At 44.2% G+C, this 12,626-nt stretch overlaps 1 long non-coding RNA gene across 4 annotated transcripts in view; it reads right to left on the reverse strand.

Moving 5' to 3' along the window:
- Window positions 1-3,668: 3,668 nt before the first annotated feature.
- LOC111840507 (uncharacterized) overlaps window positions 3,669-12,626 on the reverse strand; it is a 29,087-nt gene continuing 20,129 nt past the window's right edge. For 2 of the 4 annotated variants that reach the window (XR_011983209.1, XR_011983210.1), the window contains exons 2-9: window positions 9,893-9,931; window positions 9,673-9,785; window positions 9,380-9,434; window positions 8,973-9,079; window positions 7,191-7,373; window positions 6,109-6,170; window positions 4,881-4,935; window positions 3,669-4,593 (exon numbers count right to left, since the gene is read on the reverse strand). This is a non-coding gene — a long non-coding RNA (uncharacterized lncRNA). Of the gene's footprint in view, window positions 4,594-4,880; window positions 4,936-6,108; window positions 6,171-7,190; window positions 7,374-8,972; window positions 9,080-9,379; window positions 9,435-9,672; window positions 9,932-12,626 lie in introns of all 4 variants that reach the window. The other 2 variants (XR_011983207.1, XR_011983208.1) reach the window with 1 other exon arrangement.

Here is a 12,626-nt window from a genome sequence, read left to right on the forward strand (position 1 = left end):
TCCGTCTGGGTGTCCTAGGTCTCAGTGTGGATCCAGTCATAGATTGACACTAAATGTGACTTTATTTATGCCTCATTTTAACAAGGCAAACTGCTGAACACTGATAGTTGACGTGGTGCCAAAATTGTATTATGACAGGTAGTAACTGCATAAAATATATTTCACCAGACGGTGAATGTTACATTGCTATTAATAGCACCAGGAATGAAAAGCTTCTGTTTCCTAGAAACGAGGATTTGTTTGTAGTGGTGAACCTACAATATATCTGTGCGAGGCCTCACGGATGGATTTTTCAGAGAATATTAATATGCATTAATGAATGATTGATCATAACACAGGGGCAGGAAATCAGTTCCAATCATCTCATTCAGTGACTATGTTCCAAGCTGCTTTCGTTATTGTATTGTTGCGGCCAATCAGGGGAGAGTCCATCCCGACTCAAACCTCCTTTCCGACTTAAGGCATTGACCCTAACAGCCTGAGCGAAAGGCTCCAAAGAGTGTTACACTGCAGCCTACAGGAAACCACAACACACCCTCCCTCACCCTGGTCCAACACTGGCTCTCAGGGGCCGGCATATGCAGGAAACACATTTCTGGCTTTACTTACTATTTGCAGGGCTGCCAAATTTAAGTTCTTATCCTACTTACGACACCAAAATAATGACTCCATCGGAGGCAGCTTGTGATAAGATGAACACCCACCTCCCATACTGAATGGCCTGACTGGCAGGCTAAAGCCTCTTAGCGATGCTCCTAGGATCACTATAGTAACTGTGACGTGATGACCTGCCGGTATTCTGAGGATTATAATACCTTGAAGGCTGAGATCTTATCCTTCGTGGGTCTCTCTCCCATCACCCATAGCAAGAGCTAGTCCTCCGACCAGTTTGCCCACAGCCAAACATGCCAGGTGGTGCAGCTTCCCCAGCACTGGCTCCAGTTGGAATATCACGCACCGCCTCCTGCCGTCTCTCCCCTGTGCTGAGATGCCGAATTGCAGATGCCACAATCCATGCTGAAACGGCCAATGCTATAGACCAGACCATTTCCATGCTTGCACTCCTAATGAAGGCCTGGCTGACAAACTGATAGCCCCAACTGGATTCTCAGGACCCTCAACCAATGGCACTTGGAAGGAACCTTAAGAGAACTGGAACCACCTCTTTCCAGAGAACAAGCCCATACCTACTGATCCCAATGTGCTTTGGGACCCACCAGGACAAACTGAGTCCACCACCGATCCACTTGGTTCAGGTGTAGCATCACTTTATGTTACATGATTCCAAGAGAAACTGGGCTTTGTGGTATTGGACAAGTACTACAATTGTTCTGATCCCATGATCTCACCCAGAAGAACCAACTCGACTATGTCTCGTGGACCAAAGATGCTGAACTCATTCCAGCTATTAAAAGAGTTCCTGATCAATGTACTGGTTCCCCACACCTCTGACTTAAAGCTATCCTTCCAGCTTTATACCAGAGTCTCAGGTGGGCCTGGGGGCCATCATCTTCCGTGACTTTTGGGGTGAGGAACACCCAGTGCTCGCCCTTGCCGAATGATGGTACACTGCCATGGATCAGGAGGCCCTGGTCATCAAATAGGGGGCAGCATGTGGGGGCTAAGCCTGTGTGTCTGTAGTCAGAAGGTCACCGGTTCAAACCCAGCCTCAGCACGTCTGCAGGTCCTTGAGCAAGGCCCTTAACCCCCAGCTCCCTGGGCACCCCAACAGGAGGCTGCCCTTCACAGACAGCTTATTCTACAAAGAGCAAGTTGAGGGAGGCATACAGTAAAGACAATCTCCCCATGGGGATCAATAAAAGTATCTATTATTATTATAAATAGGCCATGCACAAGTTGAGATATTATCTTCTCTGCAGGCCCTTCACCCTCATCACAGACCACTGCAGTGGATGGCCAGGACCAGGAAGACTAACACTTGAGTGAGCAGCTGGTTCCTCACCCTTCGAGACAATGATGTTACAGTGACGGACAGCCTATGGGGATGCAAATGACCTCCCTCACATTGCGCCGTCTTGGGCCACCACGGTGTGTACCCCTCCATCCACCCCCCCCCCCCCCCCCCCCTTGTACTGTACTGTTTGGGGAAGAGGTGCTTCCTACTAAATTGGTGACCACAGCTCAATTGCCACCATATAATTTCCCTAAATAAATCTTACCCTTCAAAGAGTATTTACCTACACCTTAATCTCATGCTCCTCCTTATCTGCCATGTAAAAAAACAATTATACATTTTTATCACTGGTAAGCTGAAGTGAATAGCTCTAGAATTTACATTGTCAGTTAAATCACAGACCTACATGAATGGTAGCTTAACTTAATTGATGAAACCACTAAATTATCAAGCTAAGAGCGTGCTACTGGAAGCTAAATGCATCCACACTGGTTGTATTAGGTAATTGAGTTTGTATAAACTTCTAACAGTTCTATCTTTTGCTTATAGTCATATTAGATCTTGTACCTGCAAGACAGACTGATCCTGCTGAATATAGACAGATGGATTTAGATCCCATACTGCAGGAAATAAAATGATTATTTATTAAACTAGATACAACTTCAGATATCATTTTTGAATAAAAAAATAATAATTATACAATTAATGATGTAAATCTTGGGAGCAAGAGGCCACTGTTGATGCAGATTTGCTCCATCAGATCCTCTCTTTATGCCTGACCTGAGTGACCAAACATATTGTGAGATATTTGTCTGCGTTTTCTTGTTTCTTTTGTTTGTTTGTTTGTTTGGAAGTTTCTGTTTTGTTCACTCCATTCTCCGCTGGGAAGGGAATCTCTAAATATGACATTTGTTCTCAAATAATGTGATTTTGTTTCACTGGCTGCCAGGTTTTCCCAAATCAGTTAAATACAAATTATTAACTGTATATTTAAATTAAACTGTAATTTGACTGTGAATTTTAAATATACATTTATATATGTGTATATATATATATATATATAGCCAATCCCCGATGAAGAGTAAAATACATGTTTTCATCTACAATGGCATGCTCTAGTGGCCAAAGAGTGACATTGCAATATTTACTGCATGACTTTCTTGATTTTTTGTGACTTTTGTTCACAGCCTTTAACTGTAAAACATCCTGTTTTAGAGGTATTTGGATACACATGCACATGTAACTTTTTACACAGAATGTAGCTTAAGTTAAATGTAATTTACGTTAAATTTAAAATTGTACAGATCTTCATATTTTTCCTAAATATGAAAATTAACTGGGGAATGGGGTAGGTCATGTGATCATTCTCATACCATATCTTATACTGTAGCTCTTGCTCATTGTGATATTTTAATATTGTGCATGAAACTCGTTAGACTGTAACAAGGTGATTCAAAGTATGACTGACAGACAGACAGACAGACAGACAGATGATGATGATAGATAGATAGATGATAGATAGATAGATGATAGATTAGATAGATAGATATAGATAGATTAGATAGATAGATAGATAGATAGATAGATAGTGCAAAGACAGAAACCCATTATGTCACTGAAAATAAATACCTCAAGGCAGAATTCATGGTTCCATTCCCCATTTTATTTAACCAGGATTAAAACAATGGTTCACACAGATTGTTTTCACTGAATTTGCATTTAAATCCCCCCCCCCCCCCAACACACACACACTTCTTCAAAGAGCCCAGAGGCCAATGTTAATACAGCCCTCATTTTCAGTCCTTTGTTTCCTGTGGTAACATCCCTGTTAGACGTTTGATGATGATCTGCACTCAATGTGCAGAATAAGACAACAAAACACCTGGACACGCCACCCGACAGGGCAAGTCTTACAGGAAATATGACAGGTAATATGGAAGCAGCACAAAACACTCAAAGCTTAATTGTAAGCTTAACTTCAATTGCTCATTTGTTTTCTATATATTTCCAATGTGTTAAACAGGAAGATCCCTAAACCTAAGACATTTACAAGCCAGGAAATGACAGGGATACTGAAGGCAGGAGTGGAAACTTAATTAGCTACGTTCACATCCACAGTGACATTAAGCAGCATGAATGTGACAAATTAATATTGTAAAACAATTTGTTGCATGACACTGGTTTTATTGACACTTCTTCATTTTCATGCCCCATCACATATACATAAATTCACTCACATGTTCACATACTGTGAGAAATTTAGTCACAAATTGATTGAATGTATTTGGACTGTGTGAAGTAACCAATTTAAACGCATTGCTGTTACAGCTATTTAATATTTTTTAATGCATATAGAGCCAAATAAGACTTTTCTAGCCTAAATGACAGACGACTTTAATTAATGTGCTTTATATTTAAAGGGCAAGGCTGCTGCAATTCATCAAAAATTAATCAAACATGACATTCAGAACCTGTAATTTTTAAAATTCTGTTAATACTTTCCCCAGTGGGTGTCCATGTATTGTTCCCTTAAAAAATACTACTGAGGGGGGTTTAAACACTGAGCCGACTGAGTGACTCCAGCCGCTTGTACCAAAGAAAACAGTCTGTGTCTATCATCTGGACACATTGTGGCTCTTAGTGAAGACGGCACTGATCAAAAAGGTCAAATGTCAACACTGCGGAAAAACAGTTTCCGTCACCAAAGGTTATACCACCAATCGGTTTCAGCACTAGCAATATTTAAAATACAGTGTAAACCGCTTATAGAGATCACGATTATAGTGATCAAACGCTTATATGGATCAAAAAGCTTGGGACAGAATAATTCTGGGACAGATACTGTTTCAGTAATTTGCTTATAGTAATCAAGCAATCCGTTTACAGTGTTCATTTTAGGTCTTTTTATGCATAACAACATATGGAAGAAATTAAAATTATGGTAATTCTTCCTTTTTTTACTTGCCTACTTTTCCTTGCGGTAACCCAGTCTGCTTCTGGTTAGCCACCCGTGGCTAATGCTGCGTGCACAGAAAATATGACGGGAAAAAGAAAGTCATTTTCTCTCATTGATGAATGTAGACTCATCAAAGGTTATTATAAACTGTCAAAGATGAACCAAAGAGATGCAGCAGTGAAACTACAATAAGCTGTATTTTATGTACAGCACTGTATTGTAGTATAGCGCAGCGATTCTCAACCCGTTGGATCGCGACCCAAATTCCAAAAGGGTCGCGAAGCAGAATTGGAAATGTAAGCAGTTTAAAACCAGCAAGCTCCTATGCTGATCCACGATCAGATTTACAAGCCCCAATTATAGCATTAAGTTATGTAATCGGGTCTGCAAATGCGAAGTGCAAAACTAGTGAACATTCAACCAATCCAAGAAGCCCAAGTATTGGGTCGTTTGCTTAATTCAGTAAAAATATTGCAATTTATTGATTTTATAACATATATCATTACTTTATTCATGTTTACAAAATAAATATCACATTAGAAACAAGTTTTAAGTAAAACATTAATTTCAAGTTGCAATAAATTGAAACCAAAATTATAGCTCCCATAGAGCTGTTCTGAGTTAAAAAAGTTAATTGATAAGCAGGTGCCTTTTTAATTAGTAACACCTTTGCAATGACATAAACACACCAGACATATTTAGTATCTCTTTGGGAGCCAGTGTCTACAATTGCAATTAATAGCAAAATGGCAAAAACAGAACTGAATGAGTCAAAAAAACTTATGGAAGTGGAAGATATGTGCAGATACAATAAATATTGATTGTCAATGGACTTTTGTTATGAAACCAATAAATGTCCAACATTTTTACATTATTAAGCAGGCGTCCCCAGACTCGCTGTGAGCACTGGGGGCTCTCTGCCGTTACCTAGAGCTTCATTAAACCTGAGGATCAGCTGTTATCTTTATTTACTTTATGCTTAGCCTCTGTGCCTGTGATCAGGTCACTGGTTTGAGCCCGACCTTTAAGCAAGGCCCTTAACCCCCAACTCCCTGGCCCTTTGCAGCCAGTTTGCTCTCACCTACAGAGAGCAAGTTGGGGGAGATGTGAAGAGAATTTCCCCATGGGGATCAATAAAGTATCAGTTATTATTATTGCGCTCTTTACATCATTAAGCTTGTTTTAATAAGCTAGGTAGGCATAGCATACTTGCAGTCCATCTGGAGCGGAAACTTACCGTGTACAAAAATCTGCTTCCACTTTTCACTGGCAGTTTATGGAATAGTCAAGTTTTATAGCCTAAAAGAAGAAAATAATAGGAAGGGGTAAGTATGCTGCTATACTGCAGCGTTTCCCAACCCTGTCCGTAGGGACCCCAGACAGTCCACGTTCTCGTGTGGGGTATCAGTATGTATGATTTTCCAAATCTCACTCAGCCCATTTTTTTGTTCTTGAGATGAGACCAATGACCCAAAGACAGGCTTCCTCATCCCATGTTACAGTGCTAAGAAGTAAAACTCACTCAGTCCCCATGTAATCTAATGAAGAACATCCACAGAAACTTTCTTGAAAACACTCCCTGGCCACTTTATTAGGTACACCTGTTCAGCTGCTCGTTGAAGCAAATATCTAATCAGTCAATCATATGTCAGCAGCACAGTGTATAAAATCATGCAGATACAGGTCAGGAGCTTCAGTTAAAGTTCACATCAAACACCAGAATGGGGAAGAAAGGTGATGTAAGTGACTCTGACATGGTTGCTGGTGCCAGACAGGCTGGTATGAGCATTTCAGAAACTGCTGATCTACTGGGATTTTCATGCACAACCATCTCTAGGGTTTACAGAAATGGGTCAAAAAAGAAAAAAAAAACATCCAGTGAGTGGAGATTCTCTGGGCAAAAATGCCTTGTTGATGGCAGAGGTCAGAAAAGAACGACCAGACTGGTTCAAGCTGATAGAAAGGCAAGAGTAGCTGAAATAACAGATCCTTCTCTGGATGGACGACACGTCAAGCCTTGAAGCAGACAGGCTACGGCAGCAGAAGGCCGCACCGGGCGGGACCCCTGTCAGCTACGATAAGGAAACTGAGGTTACAGTGGGCACTGGCTCACCAAAACTGGGCAAAGGAAGACTGGAAAAACATTGCCTGGTCAGATGCATTTCGATTTCTGCTGCAGCATTCAGGGTCTAAACAACATGATAGTATGGATTCATCCTGCACTGTATGAACAATTAAAGCTGGTGGTGGTGGTGTAGTGTTGTGGGGGGGATATTCTCATGGCACATTTTAGTACCAATTGAGGACGCCATAGCCTACCTGAGTATTGTTACTGACCAGATCCATCCCTTTATGACCACAGTGTACCCAGCTTCTAATGGCTACTTCCAGCAGCATGCCATGTCGCAGAGCTCATATCATCTCAGACTGCCTTCTTGAACGTGACAATGACCTCACTGTACTCAGCCTCTGCAGTAGCCGGATCTCAGTCCAATACAGCACCTATGGAATGTGGCAGAATGTGGGATTTACATCAAGAAGGCACTGCTGACAAATCTGCAACAACTGCCTGATGCAATCAAGCCAGCATGGACCAAGGTCTCTGATGAATGTTTTTCGCACCTCATTGAATCTATGCCACGAAGAATTAAGGCAGTTCTGAAGGCAAAGGCGGGTCCAAACAGGTAGTAGCAAGGTGTACCTAATAAAGTGGCCAGTGACTGTATGAGTGCAGAGTGCCTCCAACCTTGTGCCCAGTGCTGCCTGGGTTAGGTTCCAGGCCCCCAAACCAGGAGAAACAGCTGGAAGATGGATGAATATTAGACTGCCATGATTCCTGCAGATGGAACGCTCTTTACTTCTTTAGTCCTGAATGTGTTTGCGTGACGCAGAGTTTCTCTAATGTCGCGTCCAAATGACTGTTCGACACACTCAGCACTGAGTGCAAAAGTCACGAAAGCAAATTTATTTTGCTCTTGTTGACATGAAGAGAAGTAGAGAGATCGGGATGCTGACCCTGCAGCCATCCACAGTGTACATAATGATTTTAAGTGTGCATAAAACATTTATTGGTGAGATGCCGCCTACTCTAGGACCTTTGGCGAAAAGAGCACGATATCATTTTCTGTGGGTAGCATGATGATCCAAGACTCATCTCTCACCCTCAAGGATTCTGTCCTCCCGGATAGACAAGACAAGACAGACAAAACCAGGGCAGGAAAAAGACGTGAGAACATTAAGAAGGAAACATAAAATAAGGAGAGAAAAGATGAAGCATGATGAGGAGATTATGATATTAGGAAGGGTGTGACCGCTTTATAGAGATTTATAGAGAGAGAGCGAAAGTGCTAAAGGTGGCACAGGAGAAGGTGACTTTGTGTGCTGGAGAGAGAAAAGGAGGCTGCTGGAAATGGGTTGGCATTTCGGGGGGGGGAGAGCCAGCTTCCCTGCATCTCACCGCGTTTTGAAGTCACAGCTCTGACAAGGGAGGCCCTGATGTATTATTCACGAGCTCTGGCACACTGTGCCGCGTAGGTACATGCACACGCACGCACACACATGCACACACGCAGACAAAAGAACCATGGTTTGCTTCATTTACGTGATGCTGCTGTTATCAGTGGAATTATCTCCAGGGCTCAGGCTAATTCCCGCCCCCATGCGGTGCCCGGGTCCCATTCCTGCCCCTCGCCGTCTGCCTCACCCACTTTCCGCATCTGCTAACACACTCTCTTCCTTTTATCTTTTGTTTGTATCTTACACTTTCTGACCCTGTGAATCTCTTTATGTGGTTCCTATAAAACTTAATCTATTAAACTATCCGCGAACACTTCACATTAACTGCACCTTCGTAATGCATTTATAATGCATTCATAGAACATTCATAAGCAGCATGTAAGTATACCTTAATATGATGGTGCACTTAATGTTCTGTGAATGCATTATAAATGCATTATCATGGTATAATCATTGCTAGTGTTTGTTATTAATGCATATTGAAGCTGTTAAGGTGTATTAGGATGCATACTTACATGCTGCTTATTAATGTCCTATAAAGGCATTATAAAGGCATTATAAGTGTTACCAATTATGTCAACATACCTTTCCTTTATTTCCACAATCATTTTGGCTTTGAGTCTTAAAGTAAGACACTCTGGTTCTGCCAGGGCTGGACTTACTGCAAGACATATAGGCGGCTGTATGGGGTCCTGAAAAATAGGGGTCCATGAAGATAGAACTTCCATAAGTTATACGTAGGGATGTAAAACAATATTATCAATTATACCAACGTATGAATTATTCTCATTCTCAGCCATCTTCAGTACTGGAGTCTACCGGTTGTTTCGCTGCCAAGTGAACCGACACGAAGCAGTGTAATAGCAGAGGAAAACAGTGCAAAGATACCAGACTATTACATCTGATACTGTACCACTAGAGTGGTAGACAAATTGTGAATAGTTTTGGAGAAAACACAATTAAAGGAGTGTATGAAATAATTCAGGACTAGCCTTAGCCGCAGAGGCAGTGTAGGGTATGGGGTCACTCAGGCAACAGCCTAGGGCCCTGGCAAAAGAAGGGATGGTTAAACTTCTTAAATTTGACCGATAGATCCACCAGCACAATTCCCCCCCCAATCAGTGAATATTACCGACAGCACTCCCGCCCCCCACCCTAATCAGTTAGTTTTATCGTTGTCACCCCATGCTTAGATCTGCATATTATTGATGTTCCATCATTTTAAATTCCCTCTCCTTTATCTTTCCTCAAGAAGTAGCTGAAAAGGCCCCTTAGGGGCCCCTACCCATGTCAGCCTAGGGCCCCCAGAGACGTTAGTCTGTCTCTGCGTGGTGCTGATTGGCAGTCAGCATGCTGAGCCCGTCTCCATGGCGCCGACCCGCAGTCACTGCACTCGGACTCCAGAAAAGCACAGGAGGTGAGAGACAAACACAGAGCGGCAACAGAGTGACATGCGGGTGACAAAAATGACGCTGACAGAGTGGGATGGAGATTTACACACTTACCTCAGAGCTGAATCAGCCCAGGAAGGAGAAGGAAGAAGTCTGTGGGGAAGGACCAAGGTCAAAGGTCACCTTAACTTTTTGATCCCAACATAAATCACTGCATATATTACTGCTGAGCATCAATATAAATTAACAATATTGCCGTATTATGAAATACAACATTATTAGAAAATGCTCACTAAGAAAATACCAACACCAGTTATCAATTACGTGTCCAGAAGTAAGATATGAGTATACTTATTAAAGAATACTGCTGTATTGCGATACTACTATTGAAATACGGAGTGTAGAAAATCAGGAAATGCACCCAAGGAATCATATACAAGTTACTTTCAAAGCTAAGCAGGAAACACGGGGGAGGCAGTAAGTCCAGCTGCAGGTGGGGATTTCTGCTGGTGCAGGACTCCGGTACCGTCTGCAATAACAACAACACGACTGCAGTAAAGTGTGTCAGTGTGCAAGTGCAGCCAGACTCGCTGTGTGCCGGTGTCCCAGTTTCCCCATGTGACAGCGCGCGCTGCCCTTGCCTTACAGAAGGAGGGGGCACTTTTTAATTGTAATGTGATGAACGGAGGTGTGGACAGGGACTCTACCCCCTGTGGGAGCCCACCGGAGTACTAGGTCAACGTTTGGTGAAGGAGACTTCAACGTGAGAAAAGGCAGTCTGACCCGGCCATAAACTCACTGAAATACAGGAGTGCTTGTGAGTGTTTTACAGTGGAAATAGACAGGGGCGGAGCCACAGGGGCACTGGCCCCAGATGAAAGCTGATTGGCACCCGGGACGCCCCCTCCACTGTCACTCAACAATTTACAAACACATAATTGGCTTATAAGGTTGGTCCCTCTGTATGAATAATGATTCCTCTTCTAGAATCACCCCTGGATGTAGAGCACAGGGTTGCAGTGGCGTTCCTGGTACCGCTGTGTCTCCGTGAGACGAGACGGAGGGCTGAGTAAATAGAGGAGCGAGCGCGTGTGTGTCAGTGGCAGCCGGGGCTCCCGTGTGCTGAGTGAATCAAGATCCACCTGCGTGTTGCTGTTTCTGCGTCATCAGTAGAGAGAGACCTGTCTGACTCAGCGACTCTGTGGGCATCGGCCAGGGTCAGCGGCGAGCGAGTGACTGCGCACCGGCGTGTGTGTTTCTGCCCGCACACGTGTCGGGGGGGGGAATCCCTGTCAGGGGGGTGTGTCTCCCCACAGCCCCGGCGTGAGGGATGGCGATCGATACGTTTTATGGCCTCTGCTCCATCCTATACAGATTTATTAAAGCAGAGGGGACAGGCCCGGCTCCCCTGGTCCACGCAGACACTTCATCACGCTAACAAGCTCCCCGCATCCCTGCCGGTGCTCCTCCGCTCACGGACCGACACACGTGAACATGCTTGCATGCTAACTGGGATGTACTGGTAACTAAATCTGCCCAGCTGCCCCATCACATACACAGATGTAAAAACAGCGAAATGCTGGTATTCCTTCATGTTCACTGGAACTTCGTATTATTGGCCTGATTTATATGTGCATCTTCGCCATCTTCACATTGCTGACAGCCAGGCCACCAGGATCTGCTGCTTTTTGGGGAAATTAACCCCGTCACGTGTCCCAAAAGGCCGTATGCGGCGCCCTCCTCTGTCCGTTTCTGGAACAGGGGCTTTATGCTGATGGTGACCGTGTGGGCCTTCAGAATTCACATCCTCCTCATCAGGTCTCCCCGGCCTGCTTCAAAAGGCCACGGTGACCCCCCGAGGGACACTGACCCCCCTCCCCCAATCATTGAGCAGGTCAGTGGCCCAGTTCCATGGAGCAAGAATGAGTGTAGAAAGACCGAAGAAGAGAGCTGGTGAAATGGTGAATGAGCCACGGGATTGAGTGAATGACGGAGGAAGGGAACGAGGGAGGAAAGCACTGAGGAGGAGGAAGGGCGGCACGACCCGTTTGCCTACATCTGTGACACGTTAAATGATAGGTAGGAGTGTGGCAGTAATGGCATCTAAAGCTCTCTCCTCTCCTCCAGTATGGTGGGCATGTGTGTAAGGACGTGTGTATCGCTGTTTGTGTGTGTGTGCCGGTGATAGTAGGAAGGGGGTGGGGGCTGTAGGCCATCATGCTGAGTGTGGCACCACGCGAGCTGTAATTTCCAAGCCGGCCTTTTGTGCGAACCTGGGAATTAAGTCTTACAGGATAATGTGCACTTGGCGAATTTAACCCCCTACAACACTGCCGCTGCCCTGTCACAACACGTCAGTGTGACGGAGAGAGGCAGAATGAAAGGGGGGAGAGGGCTGAGAGAGTGACGGGGGGAGGGGGCAAATAAGAGGACCAGCTAGCCCTCTTACCGTTAAGGAAATTGGCACTGAGATGGGGGCACCTTCAGCACGGGAGGCTAGTAAATTAAACATCGATAAAGTCACACCCCCCTCCCGGCAGCCCTTCTTCATCGTCGGTGACCCGAGTGGCAGACCTCAGTGAAATATTAATTGTCAAATCATTCTCTGTTTCTCCCTGGCTTCGCTCTCGGTCTCTACCTGTGCGAATGGGCGTGCGAGTCTTACTGCCCTACATACCATAACGGTGCCCAAGTGTGACACACGTGTTGACAAAGTGCTGCCTGGGAAAGGAAGAGAAAAGTGAAGATTCACATGCAGTGAGCTGAGCAAGTAGAGGAGTGCAGAGGTGGGAGGAGAATCTGCATGAAGGTTTATTTGCTGATTTGATGTTATTTGCTTGACAGACAT

This window comes from Paramormyrops kingsleyae, chromosome 17 (genome assembly GCF_048594095.1).
Source record: "Paramormyrops kingsleyae isolate MSU_618 chromosome 17, PKINGS_0.4, whole genome shotgun sequence".
NCBI classification, from domain to species: domain Eukaryota; kingdom Metazoa; phylum Chordata; class Actinopteri; order Osteoglossiformes; family Mormyridae; genus Paramormyrops; species Paramormyrops kingsleyae.